At 32.2% G+C, this 20,326-nt stretch overlaps 1 long non-coding RNA gene across 4 annotated transcripts in view; it reads right to left on the reverse strand.

The window, feature by feature from the left end:
- The window catches only part of LOC149562861 (uncharacterized), a 47,132-nt gene extending 38,380 nt beyond the window's left edge, over positions 1-8,752 (reverse strand). For 2 of the 4 annotated variants that reach the window (XR_016364002.1, XR_016364004.1), the window contains exons 1-2: positions 8,410-8,752; positions 7,744-7,899 (exon numbers count right to left, since the gene is read on the reverse strand). This is a non-coding gene — a long non-coding RNA (uncharacterized LOC149562861). Of the gene's footprint in view, positions 1-7,743; positions 8,085-8,409 lie in introns of all 4 variants that reach the window. The other 2 variants (XR_016364003.1, XR_016364005.1) reach the window with 1 other exon arrangement.
- Positions 8,753-20,326: the final 11,574 nt, after the last annotated feature.

The following is a 20,326-nucleotide window of genomic DNA, read 5'->3' on the forward strand; positions in this document are numbered from 1 at the left end:
AAGGTCTCTTCAAGAGTCTTATTATCAAGATGAGAATGTGGACATCTATTTTGAATATAGACAGCTGCTCTAGATGCTTCTACCCAGAAAGAGGAATCTAGATTTTGATCAAACATCATGGATTTTGCTGCCTCTACAATAGTTTTGTTTTTCCTTTCAGCTACCCCATTTTGTTGAGGATTGTAGGGTACAGTGAACTCCCTCTTAATCCTTGAACTAATACAATATTCTTTGAACAATTCTAAAGTGTAGTATGTTCCATTGTCAGTTATCAAGGTCTTAATTTTCCTTTTGGAGTAATTTTTAGTAAGAGCTTTGAACTCTTTGAATCTATTTAGGACTTCCTCAGATTCTTTGTATTTTAAGAAATATATCCACGTTTTCGTTGAAAAGTTATCTATGAAGATTACATAGGATAGGGCTCCTCCTTTAGAGGGTGTTGACATAGGTCCACAAAGATCAGAGTGGATTAGTTCCAATATATTTTTGGTTTTACTAATGCTAGAGTGCAATGATCCTTGGGGTTTTTCCCTAGAGCGCATCCTTTGCATGTTCCACCATGTGAGGAGTTTAATTTGAGTAGTCTAGTCACCAATTTATCCAAGGAATTTAAGGCTCGAAAGTGTAAGTGCCCTACTCTTTTGTGCCAAATTTCATTTATGTCAGATGTTTCAAGGATGAGAGCTTGTTTAGGTTCGGTACACAGTTTATATAAATAACCTTGCCTTATAGCTATAAGTTTGGCTTTCTTAAATGTGGTGGATTTATGCCAAGCCAAAACTTTCTCATTCATAAATGTGATTCTGTATCCATTATCTTCAAGAGCTGAAATGGATATTAAATTTCTTTTGATTTCAGGTACATAAAGAACATCCTTTAGTTGAATTTCCATGCTTGATTCTAATTTGATGGTACAGGTCCCTACACCTTTTACAGAATGTGCAGGATCATCTCCGCTGGTTACTTCTTCATCGATTTCTTCTACCATAGTTTCCATATTTTCTCAGAATCCTGTAATGTGTCTATTATCAATTACCCAGGTGCTTGATTTGTTTGATACTTGATTTGATAGTGCGGAATAAAATAGAAACTTTTCAGATTCTTGTGTGTTTACTTTTCCAATGTGGGCATAAGATGATTGTTTCTTTGTCCTGTCAAGACAATTTACAGCATAGTGTCCATATTGGTCACATCTAAAACATTGAACTTGCGAAGTATCTTTTCTATAAAATAGAAACTTTTCAGATTCTTGTGTGTTTACTTTTCCAATGTGGGCGTAAGATGATTGTTTCTTTGTCCTATCAAGACAATTTACAGCATAGTGTCCATATTGGTCACATCTAAAACATTGAACTTGCGAAGTATCTTTTCTATATTTTCCTTTCCCATGAAAATTCTTCTTTCTTTTGAAGTTCTTCTTCTTTCCTTTCTTCTTCGTATTTGTATTAAGAACTTGTATGTCTTCATCTAAGGATTTTTGTTTGATTCCTTTTGGTAATAGTCTAGCTTCTTCTTGTAGACAATCAGATCTCAATTGGTCTAGTTTAGGAAGTTTTGATCTTGCACTAATGCCTTGTTTGAATGGTTCCTATGAACTTGGAAGGCCACCTAGTGATGTTAGAGATAATTCCTTACTGTCTATTTCATATCCAACATTAGACAATTGATCTCTTAATTCTCTAATTCTCATAAAGTAAGCATTTACAGATTGACTTTTGTTCATGCTTATGTGATTTAGTTGTGTTTTCAGTGCAAGATTCCTTCCGGTGTTATTTATCTCAAATGTGTTTTCTAAGGATTTGATCATGAGATATGTCATTGTTTGTTTTTCTAAAATAGGCACAATGTGACTCCTTACAAAATCCACTATTAATTTCATAGCCTTTTTATTTTCTTCAATCCATTGTGATTTTTTAGGCTCATTCTCAGGTTCAATACTTTTAATTTTAACAAGTGAATCTACTTTGTTTTCATCTAAAACCATCATGATTCATAGTTTCCATGCTGTGAAGTTATTTGCTCCCTCAAGGCGATCCTCGACTCTTATTGCACTTGTCATTTTGAAATATGAATTTTATATGTTAAAGGTATGTGGTCTGAATGCTCGAGTTTGATTTTGGTTTGTTGTAATTGTGTGCTCTAATACCATGTAAATGAATTAAGCTTCTATCCAACCGTATGTTTCTTTTAAATTTTAATCACAGGTTACTAACAAGTTTGTACTTTTGCTTGCAGGTACAATCTGCAGTCTCTGACCGACACTATTCAATAACAAACTTCTTGTGGATTATTTCCCTCTTTGCATATAATATTTCATTTTCATGGATTTTGCAACATTCAATATGTACTTTTCATGCTTTATTATTCAAATGTTTATGGGATCTTGCATACATTTTAATGAATCAATGATTAGTGGGATCTACTCTATATGCACTCATCTTTTTCTCATATTGCACAATTATTTTAAAGAATTTTCCAAACATTATTCCCTCATCTTTGACATTAAACATCACCCTCCCATCAACTTAGATTTACCATATGGAGATGAGTAGCGGATTGATATTGACCCTTCTCCTAATATACACATTGACTATGGGAATGCATTGATTGAGGATGGTCCTATATCTTCTTTTAATCCTTCCCCTCTTAACGGACCTCACTTCAACACATGATTATTCCTCTATGGTGTGCTTTATTGATAGTTATGTTCCTTTCCTTGATAATGCCACTATTGGGATGAACCTCTTGATGCTAATATTGATTATTCTCTTCCTCACGAAAGAGTTAACATAATCGATACCTTCTCCTTTCATGTTTCTTCTTCTCCTAACATATATCCTTCTCTTGGTGATATTATAGAGCAAGAGAAAGGCATTATAAATACTTTCATTAATGTGACCTTGCCTTCATTTGATGCTCCTACTAGATTAATGGACATTCATAATCCCTATTCTAAGGCTTCCTTGGAAAAAGAGGATAATGGAATTCTCCTTAATAGTCTCTCTTCTAGTGATGAATCTATAGAGAAGCAAGATTTTAATCAAGTTAATGTTGCTCAACCTATTCTCACTCTCAAGGGCTACAATTCATCAAATAAACCTCTCATCACCCTTAAGGGTTGTCCTCCCATAACTCTTAAAGGGGGACATAGTGATTCTAAGGATTATCGTATGGTGTCTCACAACTACTATCCAAGGAATAATCCTCAGCCTACTACTTCTCTTCCTCCTTCTCAACTGATTCTCCCCCCTCCACCTCATCTTTCTCAAAATCTTGGATTTGACTATGATTTGGTATCAAAATTGTGTAATACCCCTGCCAAGATTTCTCTTTGGGAACTTCTTCAAACATCCCCAACATATCATGAAGCTTTGATAAATGCTTTATCCACTATTCCAACTCCATTCCTTCATCAAGATAACATCAATTCCCTCTTACAATGCATGAATACCACATCCATCCCATCTCAAATTGTGTCTACTCATGATGACATACCTCCTAAAGAGATTCAAGATCAATATGACGCTCTTATGGTAGTTGTTCTAGTGAATGGTAACCTTATTCGTCAAACTCTAGATGACAATGGATATGGGCTTAATATTTGTAGCATGGATATGCTCAAAGCAATTAATGTCTATCTTTCAAATATCAAACCCCGTAGTACCTCTATTCATGGCTTTGATAAAATTTCTAAGGAAACTTTAGGCACCATCACTTCACCTATCAAAGTAGGTCCAGTTGTTTTGAATACTCATATGCTTGGACCTCTCAATTACAATTTTCTTTTCGGTAGACCTTAGTTACATGCTATGCACGTTGTTCCTTCAAATCTTCATCAAAATGTCAAGTTTCTCTACAATAATGTGATGTATACTCTTCATCCAGACACTAAGCCAAATAGTTGTCTAAATGTTGAGGAACAACAAAAACAAGAATCTAATGATGATCCTCCTTCTACAAGTACCCTTCTAGGTGATGATTGGGGATCCTTAGATTTCACACCAACCTTTATTGGAGAATATAGAGTCAAGGACTTGCCATTCATGAGAGATCCCGCAACTCCTTTCTTCACCAATTTTGTTTCTATTTCCACTCATGATGAATCTATTAAATCTCGTGATAAAAATCATATGCCCTTAAGCAATGAGGGGCATAAGCACTCTTTTAACATCATTGTTGATCATAATTTAAGATGTGCGCAACACAATATTAAATCTCATTCTTTGTCCAAATCCTCTCACACATCTTCTCCTACTAATCAAGAACTTATCTTACCTAAAGTTCCTCGTGCTAAGATAATTAGTAGGCCTAAAGATAGAAAAAAACATAGTCACAAGTTTATGAATCTTTCATTTTGCATGAATCACCGTTATCATGACCACTCTACTAATGATTATCAAGCTTTACATTTCAAGATTCAACAACTCATTAAATAATGAGGTTACTCACATATCTCCTTATAATGAGCTCTCTTTTACTTCTAATTTCTTTAAATAACATTTAAGTCCCTATTATGTTTCTTCACGCCATGTAACATTTTTTACCTTCTTTCTGGGGGCTCACTATCATACATGGTTTGCTTTGTGAGTAGCATAATAGGTTTGTTTCCTTGTTCCTATACTTGGGGGGCAAGGGAATCATTTCCTTTTTTAACTTTCTCACGGATCCACTATTTCCATCGGCTGAGTATTATTTGTTTATTATGTCACATCCAATCTTATATTATTAACTAGTGGGTTTTCATGGTAGATTGATCACTTACCTTGGATACTCATACTAGTGTATCCTCTTTTTCAAGGATTTCCTTTTTTACTTCTTGCATGTTGTCTCTGCAGTCTACCCTTCCATGACCTCATAGGAGTTGTGACCTCTTTGGTTTAGATTGGGTATTGCTTGTGGATACTATCTTGATGCTGAAATTGCTTTATCCTCTTCATCACTTCCTTAAGATGCCAAAATAAGCAATTACTTTTCCATCTTAACCGGGGGGGCATACATGGTCCCCTATTTTTATTTTTCAAAGCACACCATATAGAGTACACTAGCATGATACAACTTGCTAGGGCTGGCTACTCTCTCTTTTTATACATGTCTTGGATTGGTTGACTAGCATGCTACACACACTTGCTAGACCATTTGACCTATCCAAGTGCATACAAAAACCATTCTCATAATATAGGAGTATTGTATCAAGAGAGTGTAAAGCAAATTTGTGAGATTGACTATCGGCACACAAACCTTGTTAGACCATTTGATCCTATCCCCTTTAGTGCAATTCACAATAAGGAACACAAACTTTATTGGACAAGTTGATCACACCCCCTTCTCTCTCTTTCTTTTCAATGATATCTCTCTTATTGTGATTTTGGGATTTGATGAAGACTCGAGTTTCTTAGTGGCAAATACGGATTCTGAGTATGGTTTAGAGTACTTTAGCCTTTAGAGGTTGGTATGATTTCTGACTTATCTTCAAATCTATGCATTGTTCCTAGCTTGATGATTTCTTTGTCTCCTAAGTTGTGATAAGATCATCTTTTTCTTTTGATCTACTTTACTGTTAGTTTGAGGCAACTCATACTTCTGCTAAAGTGGGGGCTAAATGTATCATCTTAAAATGGATGCACTTGCCTTTTAAAACCTTTTAGCTCCCTCTTCAAAATTCCCTTTGTAGACCATGGATATGCATGTGCTCGATCTCCTTTTTCACCTATCTTCTTTCTCTTTCCATCCTTATCTTTCTGGCACCTACCCCTTCTTTCTATGGCACCCGGGACTTGACCTCCAAGACTAGGTCGACCTAGTCCTCGCAAATCAACCTAGTCCCCAGTAGTTCCAAAGCTCGGGCCCCGAAAGGCTTCAGGGGTTTAATTAGTTTTTTTGTCATTACCCAATCGGCTTGTATTGTTTTCCCTCCCGAAAACTCATATATAAGGAGACTTGGAGGCTTCATTTCATATCTCACCTAATATCTCTCATCCCATTCATTCATGCACTCGAGCTCTTGCTCTCAAGTGAAGACATTCAAGTTTTTCAAGCATTTAAGCAATGAGATTTCTATCTAGCGTTGAAGGACCCTTTGTGAGCATTTCCTCTTCAAGATCTAGCTTATTGTTAGCCATCAAGAGAGGAGATCTACATTGAAGCATTCATCATCTCCTCCATGATGCACTTTTCTATCCATGGCTTACATTTCTCAATTACGGTCAATTCCTTAACCTATGGCTTGACCAAGGAAAGCCCTCATCAAACTTCAACCCCCAAACCTTTCTTTTCTGTGTTGATTTGCAAGTTGGGAGCAAAAAGGATTACAAATCTAGAACCTACTATTCGCAAGCTTTCTGGAGTCGTCAGTTGCAGATCACCGGACTACATCAACCTTGTTGTAAGACATCTTCCCAAGTCGACTTAGTCCTTGAGTCTTAGATTTCACGGAGATTTCTAGGTTTTCTTTCTTTCGTCATTTCATTTGTAGACCCTCGGGTGGATATTCAAATACAGTTCAGATCTGCAAGGTTTGGGGCAAAAATACATCTTCCTCTACATATTTCAAGGTAAGTCATTTATATTTTATCTCCTTTCATATCTTCACCCTAGATTTATATCTTGATTGTGCTATTTGTTTTATATAGCATCTAGATTTACATTATTTAAGCAATTAGTTCAATTGCACATTCACATTGTCCTATTAAGGATCAAAGAGAGTACATTTATTTGTATTGCATTTCTCTTTATAATTTGGATTTAGTATTAGCTCCCTTCTTCCATTGGGTCCTAGCTAATCTAATTTGGATCATAAGTGGAATCATATTTGGAAATTCCCCTCTTTCCATCACACACATAGTTGAATGGCTTAGTGACCTTGTAAAGTGGAGACCTACGTCTTATTAAAGTGCTTCCTTCTTACCACTAAACAAATCTTATCAAACAATTAAGTTGAGATATGTGATTTAAATTGGATCTCACATCAGCTATAGAGAAATGTGTTCAATCTATAAAAAGATTTGGAGATTCTCAGCTCAATGACAAAGGCTAATTAATATCTGTTAAAATTACGTGCACTGCTAGTTATTCTAGTGAAATTCTACTCAGTAAAAGTACTTTTATCTTAACTCCTATTCATTGTGCAAAGATCAATGAAGTGTTCTCTCAAGTTCTACAGATTTGATTACATCCATCATACATAGTGATTTGCTCTTATTTGATCTGCGTTTAGATTGCTCTGTAAAATTTACATTTAAAAACTACTTATCTTTATTAAATTTTGGACAGGGAAGTGGCATGCAAGAACCATTCAAGATGACAAATTAAAAATTATTCCTCAACCTTACAGAAAAACTTTTCCAGTTCTCTACAAATATTATAATGCATGCTAAGCGTTTCCTAAGTTCACCATATATTCAATTGATGGAGATGGAGAAATAAAGCGAATTACTGTAATAGTAGAAAACCAATATGTAAGATAGGGAATACAAGTTATGCAAATGGTTACATGTTTGAATCAAATTCCTGTTCAGTTAACACAAAATTCTTATTCTTACTATGATAATTAGATTTTAAAACTGTCAATGTAAACGAACCGATGTGAGAGCAATCTAACCATAAAATAATAGAAATCAAAGCAAATGCGACAAAGCTAAATAAAATAACGATAAAGTTATATATTAAAGTTATCTGACCGCCTTTATAAAAACACAAATAGGATATAAAATGGGAAAATCAGCACCGGTGAGAGCATGTACATACCTAATAGGGGAAGATTGAAGGGTATTACAATTCTTGAACCAATGGATTGAGAAAATTCAGACCCATAAGTAAAAATCCAACCCCTTCGCTTCTCATTCTTATCCATCTCCCTTGGTTTTCTACAGCTCAATAGCTCTGTTTAATGCCCGCTCATCCCTGCGAATTCCAGCAATTTTTAATGTCATTCAAAGGCTCCTAGACGAATCCAATATGTTTTGTTCAGCATTCTTTCATGCTTGTTCTAATTCTTGGGAGAGAACCTCAAGCAGAGGATCAGATCTTCATAGTCATAATCGCAAGAAGAACATCATTCTATCTGATTAGGGCATCCCAACCCAAACCTAACAGTTCAGATTCATGCTACAATTAGTTAGGCAGACTCAAAGCCTAATAGCTCTGTTGTGACAATAAATATCAATTGATAGAGATGCAAGAAATATTTCACAGGCCTCCATTATTCTTAATATACTACAGAGCCACAAATTAATTAGAGTCAAAACGCCCACGAAGTGTAAATTTAACCTAGTGAGTACGATTGAGAAAGATAATTGCAGGCCCTTAAAAAACCCAATAGTCCTCGGCAATGTATATAATGCCACACCCCAAAAAAATGTCATAATCATGTTGGGTTTTACACAAGCTAGACAATATCAAAACATTGCATACCTTTTTCGTTTCCGTCTTCTCAAATTGAGTGCATCCTTGCCAAATTTGACCCACTTCTCTGGCATTTTTGATTTAGAGCAGATATTAGAAACAAAGAATGTCTCTATATATAGCGGAATTGACGTTTAGAAGTCTAGCATAGTTATATGCTCTGCGTTTTCTCGGACAACGGTTATATTCTCGCGCATTTGAATTACCATATGCTTTTCCGGAATTCGTTTTGATTTACCGCCAACTCATCAATTTCTGAAAAAACAGAGTAACTCTTCGAAATTCTTGTGTATTTTCTCAACAAACAATATGGGGATCAGTTATCTAGAATACCGAATAAAGTTGGACTCTTACGGGGGATTAGAGATTAAAGCAGATTCATAGGTCTCACATTTATAATAGTTATTTTTTAAATATAGATAGATAGATAGATAAAAATTTAATGTCTACGAGGTTAAAAATACCCTGTGGGACAGTAAGACAATTCAAGCAGATTTAAGTAGCACTGTTCGCTTCTTGTGTAGGATGATGATGAGTCCACCCAATTGCTCAATGTACTCTTCGTTGAATAGGTTATGCCAAGAACTGTCACATATAGTATCCTCAAATTTATCTCTGCTATCCTTATAGGCCTCACATTCTAAAATAAAGTGTTGTTCAGTTTCCACTTTCCCAGAATTGCAGAATCTGCAAATTCTCTCTTCCCAAGCCTCCTTTGGCCTCTTCCAACGCCCGGTCTCACAATGACTATTTTTTAATTTCTATATTTGTTAATCTCTATTTTTTGAATTTTTATTACTTTTTACTATCAGCACATTTGTTGTATGATTAAGATAAATGAATGAATGATTTTAGAAGTGTTATGTGGAGTGGGGTGTACTTACCTTAAAGTCAATTAGTATTGACCTTAATGAATATAAATTATATTTATATTTTTTAATAAATGAATTGTCATAACTTGAATATTGTTATAAATCTAAATATATTTGTACTATTCAAAAGTGACACAAAATAAATTTTATGATTATTAAATTGTAAAGTATAATTATAAATATATAACTAAAATAATATGATATTATGTAAATTCTATAGTATGTGTCATTTTTCAATTGTATGGAATCAATGAATAGAAGTCTTTTAACACTTTAATATATTTTATCAATTATATGAAATAAACTGTTATTAGTTTAAGATAATATAACTTATACTATAAATACACTCTTTTAAAGATTTATAAACTCCAATATTAGTCTGTGTCTATTTAAAATTTAACTTTATTAATTATAGAGTGCATTTTTTATAATTTTTGAAACGTAACTATTTATTTTTTCCAATATTTTCATGTAATTTTATTTATTATAATGGATATAATGTATTTCTAGAATAAATTAAAAATTATTTTTTATATAACTATATTATGTAGTAGAATTTAAAAATGAGTATTAGAATTTGAGAATAAGAAAAGAACTCGTAGTCTAGCATTTTTCATGTAATAGAGTATACAAATCCTAATTATTATAAATAAATATAATTTTAATGAGTTTAAAATTATATTTTACACTAATGATAATTATTACAAATATCATGGAGATTAAAATAAGTATAATAATAAAATATATAATATTATTAAATAATATAATACTAATAGTCATATTTTTATAAAACAAAATTGCATATTTAATATATATGTTATTAAATGTATTTTATTATTATGTCTATAAGAGAAACATGCACAAATTGTGACGAGAATTATCATGTAAGTGGAGGAAATAATTCATCTTTAGAAATGTTACCTGGCTATTTTACTGTGAGAGTTAGTTAAGTTAATTCTGCAGAGAGAGGTTAATTCTCAACTATTCAAAACTACCTCTCTCCACATACTTTTCTCTCTCCATGTACTAAAATTGTTCTCTCTCCCCGTACTAAAATCATCTCTCAATACGTACTACCTCTCTACATGTACTAAAAATCCTCTCTCTCAATGTATTAAAACTTCTACAAAGAGGTTTGGGTTTGAGTTTTGACTTTTCTTGAAGCATACATGTTGAAGATAGTTATTAACTTTTAGAAAGAGGTTCTTGGCAAGATATGTAGAGCATCGCTATCAAAGCATCTCTGTGTTTGATAAAACATCATAGCCCCTCCTTACGCTCATGGCATTGTTTGAATAAGAACCAAGTGGAGGAATAGATTTTTTTGGCTGAATGTCTTAATCCAAAGAAAGTCGTAGATGAAAGCATAAACAAAACACATGAGCTGCTTAACATATTGCCTATGTAATGATAATCATGTTGGAGGCATAGAAGAGTATGGCACTTGGGGAATTGCAGAGTGTTTGATTGAGGATTGCAAACCCTAGTCTATGACCTAGTTCCACTACTCAAGAGCCTCTTTTGATTTTGGCAATGAAGATGTAGTTTTGTATTTGGGGAATTTGAAGTCATAATAGGGTGATTGCTTCACTTGTCAATATGTAGTGGGAGGAATTTCAAATGACAAGGCTTTGCAGACTATTTAGCTGAATGCCTTGACCATGCACATGAAAGTTTGACTAAATACCATTAAACAGTATTGGCTTGTGGAATAGAGGCACATGATATTACCTTATTTTGCAACCCATCGAATGGCCCCTCATCGAGCTCAACATCTACATGGAGATGCATTTGAAATACGAAATCATTAATAGCGAATTTGGGGAGTGCAGTGCAATATGTATACACAAAGAGTCTGAATGAAACTATAGCAATTCCTATAAGTTGTTCGACAAAACATCTCAACCGAATCGTAGCTTGATACTTCTCCTTGCATCGAGTGAAGGGGGGAGAACATCAAGTCAATTGCAAGAGCATGCTAGTGTAGAGGCATATATGTGGACGCCAACTCTCAGCTTGTGGCATGTCCTTCATCCAAGACTTAAAGAGTCCATGCACGAAAGGAGACTATCTTGATATAATTAGGAGCAATGTGCATGGTTTGTCATATTCACACCATCCAACATGTGATATACCATTTCCCTATAACCGCTAAGTGGTAAAGGGATGCTTATTTTGCTCACTCAATAAGAATGAAGAAATGACAATGTATGTTGTACATCCTCTAGTGCCTTTGGACAGATAGGGTCTTCAATAAATTCATGAAACTGTGAATCTTTTCGTTGCTACTTTGAGTTTGGCATTTCGGCACATGATAATTGCTTTGAACATTGACAAAACATTGATAAGGTTTACGAGTTGTTTGACAAAATGCCTCAAGGAATGTCACCGTAGAAAGGAATTAGAGAGGTTATGCAATGTACATGTAGTATGAGGAAGGATACAAATGATGAACACGAAGGTACAAAGTACTCTATTATTTGTTTGCAAGGCACATATTGCCACCTTGGCCATGGAGATATGTGATAGTACCAACAAGGCACATGAGTTAGTAAGCTTCTAATATGAATCTCAAAATCCTAAGAATGAAATACTGCGCATCTAGGAAGATATGTCGAAGGCCAATGTTGATGTGCATATTATAAAAAGTAATTAAACCTGAGCACACTTGTTCAACCCCAATTCAACCTAGAGGAGTTTATTGACGGCATTCATATCCACTCTGGTTTCTGTATGAGCATGACAAACACAGTCACAAGACATATCCACTAAAAGAATTTTTAATGGAGTGATTAAGGGATATAGAACTACCATCTCAAGGGAATAGTGCTTGTGTAATAAGTGGTTGTCATTGAATCAATCGTGATAGTTTTTAAGGACACATGTGATCTGTGTTTTTCTTGGGTGGAGAGCTAAGAAGTTAACTTTTATAATCCCTGAGGACTTCTCATCAATAGAAGTGAGTTGGTGGACAAAATTCTCATTAAGGAAATGAAGATATTTTTGGCTTTGTGTGTAAGACGAATTGTTAAAGTATGGATGGAGACTTCTGGATTCATGAGGACATGACAACTATAATTTAGTTGAAAATTTTATCCTCACATGCATGTGAGTCACACAATGTTCTTGCAAACATATATGCTAATTTTAGCATATAGACAAGGCACGTGAATTGTTTGACATAATACTTCGAGAAGGGAGAGTAACTTCAATAGCTCGGTCGGGTATAATAATCTCGGCACAAAGTGTTTTACGAACATAAAATTGACATATGTCACTTATTGTAACCAAAGTTAGGATGTCGTGCTTCAATTTCATAAAAGGTTGGGGTTTGTTGTGAAATGCATTCCCAATGTCCAAATCATAACTTTTTAGGTAGTTGTGAACTCAAAAAGTTGGTTATGCTAGAATCGATTATAAATTTTTTAATCTAATTGAAATAAGGGACTTTTGGGAATTTGGAAGAAGGGAACACTTATGTTTTCAATGACAAGACAATTTTTGGAAAGTATGTACAGAAGTTGTCTTTGTCATCAATTTCTTCTAATGTTCTTGGTGCAATGAAATAAAGGAATGTGCATTTTGTATTCTTTTTTCTTTAAAGTCTGAACTGTTTGGGTGTTGATTCTAGTTGCAATTAATGTTTCCAGGGTATATTGTAGATTTTAGTGAATGATCAAATCAGCACTAAGCTAATACTAGCCTTCAAGCGTAGTTCTTGATCGTTCTTATTAGTGGTTTAAGTTATTCAAGAAAATTGTGAAAGGCGTGTGGTGCATTCGTCATCAATAGCTTTCTCTCTATCTTTTAAAGTTTTAATTTATTTATGTTGAAAAATCAAATACACCCATCATACGAGGGAGCTGTCTCTCTCAAACGTAGAGGAAGATTGTAATCTGGTACTTATTAGTTGCAATCTCTCCAACTGTTGGCACAGATGTCACTGTTCACAAGGCGAACACGATCAGTTTTAGAAGTAACTATCACAGTGACAAATCCATTTACTAAGAGGAAAAAAATGTCTCTATAACACAAATTGGCAACAAAAGTGCAAATAAATATATTTTTTTTGTGAAAATTTTAAAAATCTAAATTTGAACTTAATAAAAACTTTCATTATTTAATAAATGAAAAAAAAATGTTTTGATTGGTTGAATTTAATTGTGTTTGGTGGATGTTGACCACTCAAGTTGTGTTGCTTCAAAATTTATGGAAGGTAGTGATTTCATACATTTTGTTATTTAATATATACAATTTATGTGATTAGATAAATATTAACAAAAAAAAATCTTAAAAAGTATTTTAATTATTGTCTTTGTAGTGTCTGCCCTAGTTTACATTTTTGCTCTCATTGTCAAACACTTTTAGGCCAGTTTTATGCTTGATTATCAGTAGCATTATTTTGAGATTATCAGATATTGTTTTACATTCAGTTTATTTTATATGAGATTACTTGGTACTCTATATTTCATGTATGTATGATGATTACTCAATGTTTTTAGATATTGATGATGATTAGTTAGATGGTTTATTATCACATGTGTTTTTTTATAGATACTTACCCCATACTTGCATGTTTATGGTGTGCGTGTTTGTTTTCTTTATGTATGACATGTCAGATGTGGTTAAGGAAGGGAGTTGTAGTCACCTGCTAGTCGGGATCTACACGATCCACCAATTCCTACCATTGTCTGTTTAGCTTAGAATATGGTGTCTGTACATGCGTGGATTTTATGCAAGTTACAAGTACAGGGTATCGACTTCTTTGAATTTTCAAGATGAGCGTACCCTATTGCATTATCTCAATGGTAAGAGAGGGGAGATAAATTCTTAAGTCCAAATCCTAAACCTTTAAGTCATTTGTCCTAATTGAAAATTAGGACAAGTATCTGAGTCGAGTACCCTTTGAATGCGTCGGATGACGTTAATTCATGATTATAACCCTTTAGTTTGTTTTTGTATGTGTTTTGCTATGATAGATTTTTGTATGTTGTTTTATGAGTCTTTGATGAATTTTATATTAATTAAGTCTAATTAAAAGATTAAATTAATGATTTAATTTAATGAAAAATTATTATTATATTTTAATATTTAATTATATTTAATTAATTGAGAAATTAATTAAATAAAAAGAATTAAATTTGAAGATAAAAGTTATAAGTTTAAATTTAGAACATGATATTATTTATTTAATTTAATAATAATATATTTAGAGTTCATTTTTAAATAAATGCTAAATATTATTGTTATTTAAGTTAATAAATATTTTATCAATTAAGTTTCTAAAATAAATTAAAAGTGAAAAAGATATTAAATTATTAAAAAGATACTAGATCGCATAATGCATGCATGAGTTGGAAATAGAAGAAAATTAATTTAAAAATAAAATAAGTATAATAATGTTATTTTAATTTCATAAAGTGCGTGTGGGATTAAAAGTAATAAATTAATTATAAATAGAAGTCAAGTGAAAATTAAATAAAGTAATTTAATAATTCACTTAACATGCATGAAACAAATTCACCATCAGAGGAAGGGTCGGGTTAACCGGGATGGGCACTGGACTCCTCCTCCCTGTGGAGTTCTGAAAATTAACACTGATGGTTCTTCCCGTGGGAATCCTGGTCCGACTGGTATTGGCGGAGTGGCTCGTTGTAGTTCTGAGGATGTTAAATTTTTCTTCTCAGTTCATAAGGGTGATTATACTAACAATCTTATGGAAGCTCGGGCTATTTTATATGTTGTGGAACAGTGTTGCTTGCGGGGATGGAGTAAGATTATCTGTGAGTTTGATTCCCAGGTGGTGGTGAACATGCTTTCTTCGCAAGAGCTTGAGGATGTTAGTTGGCAATTGGCCACTGTTGTTAAGCAGATTCTTTTCTTCTCTTCCTCTTTTCAGTTCATTAGGTTCACGTATATTCCTCGTGAATGGAATAGACCTGCTGATTGTTTAGCCAAATGGGCATCTAGTCATGATCCGGGTTGGAATATTAGGGATAGGAGGCAACTGTCCTTTGAGATGGTGCAAGAATTTGATGATCTTGTTGCTCAGGATCGAGCTCCTTGTTGAGCTCTCCTTGTTGTATTCCTTTTTGTCTTAATAAATTTTTACCCCTCTTTTTGCAAAAAAAAAAAACATGCATGAAACAATAAAATAAAATAAAAAGAAAGATTAATAAAAGATAATTTTAGAGTTAACCCTTGTGAGCAAGGAGTCCTCTCGGGGTGAATGCACAATTAGTGCTCCGATTTGAGGAATGAGCTCCTTATTATCACTTGAGGGTTCATTTACGAAACACGAAAAATTTTGGACACAAATTTTGGGGACGAATTTTGGAGAGGCAAATTTTAGAGACGAATTTGGACACAAATTTTGGAAGCGAATCTTCTCACAATTCTTGGGTGGTTGTGTCTTAGCATCAGGTTCAGGTAGGGTCTTGTGTTTTGATCACTAATTAAATTATGTAAATTGATATTTCTGTCTACTTCGTGATTGTGAAAACTTGTCTTCTCATATTTCTTTATACGAATCTGTCAATTCTTCATCTTGTATCTTTTGCTGTTCATTTTCATCTGTATATAGGGATTTAATAAATCAATTTGAAACCCCTTATGTAGGTAAAAGAAAAATGTAGTGAAGGTTTGAGATTTAAAAGAAAAGTTTAAAATGAAAATTTGAATGGATATTTGTATTTCTCCTATAGAATAAAATTGTAAATGTTATAAAAAAAGAGAAATTTAATTAAAAATAAAATAAAAAACTATTTAATTATTTAAAATATTATTATTGGAAATCTAAAATAAATAAAACACACATTTTTAACAAGGAGAATTTGTTTTTAAGTTTTTATAATAAATAGAAATAAAATAAAATAAAATATTTTATCATGCATATATATAGGAGACCATTTTGATTAAATTTTATTTAAAATAATAATAATTAAATTTTAAATAGTATATATTTATTAAATTTGAAAGGATTGTTTAAAATTACTAAATAACAAATAAAATTTTAAAACAAAATTTATATGTTAGTTGAGCAAACAAAAATTAAAAATAAAATATTAATTGTGGGGAGGGGTTTGACCCCATGCCCACTTACCTCCTTGGTCGACGACATTTTAAATAGGGTCGGGCTTAGTTAAGGCCGGCGGGCCCTAAACGTGGGGATAAGTTTTTAAAATTTATTATTATTTTGTTTTATTGTATACTATAAAAGTTATATTATATTATATGTGTTAAATTTAATTTATTAATAAATGTTGATTTTATTATATGCTATATAATGTAAATTAATGTTATTTAATATATTTTAAATATTTTAAAAAGGGAGTTTTTAATTTATAAATTGTTAATAAATAATTATTAGATGTTATATTATTATTAATTAAACTAATAGTTTTTAATAACAATTTAAATTATATTTAAATAAATAATTATTATTAATGATTTAATTAAGGAACTTAAAGTTTTTAATAATATTTAATTAAGTTTTAATTAAATTATTATTACAATGACTTGGGATCGTAGACTATGAATTCTATATTTTATTAATTAATTTAATTAAATGTGAATAAATTAAGATTAATTAATAAATAAATTTATTAATTTAAATTTTTTAATTATTAAATTATTATAATATTGATTTGATAAATTCATAGATCAATTTATTTGAAAATCAATAAGAATTATTTAAATGAATTAAATAAATAGATTACCCTTAGGTTATTTTAGAAAATTGATTCTAACTAATAGGGGTAATTCTATAAATGAAAGGGGTTGACTTGTAGGGCAAACTGGGAAACTTGTGTATTCAAAAAAATTAAGTATATTATCAATCAAATTGAACTATGAGACTGTTTACTTGAACATAAACACTGGAAATTGAAACCTTATTGTTTAACTCAAACTATGTGTTTACGAATCAAACCAAACTATGAGACTATCATATTATGTGTTTTATGTATTGTCTATGTTTTGGGGTTTTGGGGTTGTTTTAGGTGTTGCCCAGTCTTAGGTTGTTACCAAAGGCTCAAGGGTTATGTGATTATGATGTCATGTTGATTTGGTCTCAATCTTTTTAACCCAACCATGGTAATGCAATGTTATGCTCTATGTTATGTATGTATCTACTAGTTGTTATTGCTTTCCATTTTCCTTGTGTGAAGCTGAGGTGTATGTTTATGAGATACATGACTTAACCATTTTTGAGTCTCGATCAGTTATACTTGAGTTACCTTCCAGTCGCTTTGAGATGACTGAGATGTTTTGGATGATTTATTCTTGATGATGTCATGTTGTGACATGTTTGACTTGACCCTTTTTTAGTCTTTGATCGGTATTATTTTGGGATGTTTTATGGTTACTTGTTGAGAACCATTAGATTTTGTGATTTATCATTGATGCCTTCAGTTGCTGATAGAGAACTGTTGTGATTATTATGATTATCATTTGATGCTTTTCAGTTGCTTGTGGAGAACTGATGTGATTATTGTGAATTATATTTTGATACTTTCCAGTCGCTTGTATAGGGCTAAGGTGATTTTGTGACTTGTGATTTCATGAGCCTAGGGTAGGTTATCTATGTGTAGTGTCGGGAAGTGGTTTGCAATGGGGGACGGGAGCCCTAAGAGGCTCTAGGGATGACTCATTGTAAGTTGTTTTTAATAAATGATAACATTTACACTAAATGGGGATTAAAATGAACCTAATAAGATAATTGTATGTTCTCTCCCATGCCTTGAGTGATAGTACTGACTAGGATGGGGTAGAGAGAATGCTTGGTTACGACCTTGCACTCCATAATGTGCCTTGTCAGTATGAGAGGATACTACTGGCCACAGGGATCATTAGGGACTCACGATTCCCATGAGATGGCTCAGGGATTGCTCGGGTAACTTTTACGTGATTTGTGTGATGACACTTTTCTACTTACATAGTAGGTTTCCTACGTGTCTTTGTGGTGCCTCTGGGTCTAGATGTCGATCTATGTGTTAGAACCTTTGAGTTAGTATACTTTTAGGATTTCCTAGACTTAGAGAGTATTTATTTTATGTGATTCGATATCCTATTTGGGACTTGAGACTATCTCCTCAGTGCGGTGGGAGTGGGCCATTTAGGTTCCACGAGATCAGGTGGTAGTGCTTTTTCATTCTTACCATTGAGATCCGTCCATAGTTACCATGGCTAGAGCTTATGGGGATGCTTGTGTATCATGTTTAGATGATGTGATTTACTAATGCATTTACTTATATTGATGATTAGCATGTTAGATTTCCTTTTTTATATATATATATATATATATATATATATATATATATATATATATATATATATATATATATATATATATATATATATATATATATATATATATATATATATATATATATATATATATATATATATATATATGTTGTAGCATGTTTTAGTAGTGACATCCCTATTACTATAATATCGATGATCTTATCGGTGACTTGGGATGTTACGTGTGGGGGATGGCTAGGACCCATGATAGTCTAATGATGTTATTGACGGTTGGGAGGAACCGCACACTTAAATTAGTTGTGTTTTATGATGTTATATTCTTTTATGATGGATGAATGTATCATGTATGCTATTAGATTCATTTATTTTATTGCACTTGTACCATGGATTAGAGTAGGATGATGTATTTCTATTTCTACATATGTATATTTTTTTAGCCTTTCATACCCTGTGACATGTATAGTGGATGATTGAGCATTCCGAATTTCATTTTCCAAAAGGCATTCAAAACAAATGTATATTATGGACTTTTGACTTTCTAATTATTCTTTCATGTGGATGTGGTAGTTGTTAGACTTAGAATTAATTAAATGTGACTCAACATCATGGGATCTTTAATGAATGTAGCCTATTATGCATGCTTATAGTTGATTGTATGTCACTGCTTCCACTACTATGTGTTTGGTGTGTATGATCTATCTTTCTTACTTTTTAAAAAAAAATGTATAGCAAACTTAGTAAAACTTTAGGTTAATTCTTTTGGATCCCTTGGCAGGGTGTTACAGTCTTGTTACATAGTTGTGTTCTTTTGAAAAATCCTTTAAAACAAATTTCAAGAAATTGGTTGGTCCTTAGTATTGAACTATTGATCTTTTTAGGTATATACTATTGTAATAAGTTTCCTTTACTAATTATTAATGAAATATATTTTAACAATTAGAATGATGTATTTTTATTCTCTTAGATTTCTTAATTTTTTAGGATCCACTACCTAAATAATATGCTATGAAAAGACAAATTAAGTTATAATATTTTCCACACTATTACTATTTCAAATTTAATAATGATTAAATAAATATACTACTTATAAATATTATTTTTATGTATAATTATAAAATAAGTAATATTAAGGCAAGAGTCTATAACATAATGGTAAATTGTGAGCCTCTTATTTGGGAGGTCTTGGGTTCAAATCTACTCAAAGTTCATAAATAATAATAATTAATCACAATACATAATAATTATAATGAATCTTGGCTCCGGTCTCTTACCAATCCAAAATAAATAAACTTTTTTTTTCTTTTTTTTTAAACTATTACCATTGCTTAATTCTTCATGTTTCACAAGATTATCTTTTGATCCCACATTTTAAAATAAATGAAAAAAGTTATATTCTATTTTAATATTGTTTATTAATATATTAGAGATTGCATTGATTTTTTAGAAATATTATAATGTATAATTTATATTTTAAAATACATGATGTGAGCAAAAGAGTATGCAAATTTGTAGTGACCCTGCTCAAATCTGATCCTAAAATGCTAATAAAGGTTCAAGAAAACACTTTGCATACAAGGGTCATATGACTGATATAAAATTTTAGTTTGCTTTTATGGCTCTTTCCTTCACTTAGCATCAATAAGAATGCTTGCAAGAGGACTCTGAATTGACTAAACAATGACCTAACATGAATGTGCAACTTATTTTGACAATATTCAATGCATATATGTGGCTAAAACTACTTGCAATTTACAGCTACAACAGCTAGTAATTTTGACAAACACTTG

Source organism: Cupressus sempervirens, chromosome 4, assembly GCF_028749045.1.
Source record: "Cupressus sempervirens isolate cs-2001-9-10 chromosome 4, ASM2874904v1, whole genome shotgun sequence".
NCBI lineage: Eukaryota > Viridiplantae > Streptophyta > Pinopsida > Cupressales > Cupressaceae > Cupressus > Cupressus sempervirens.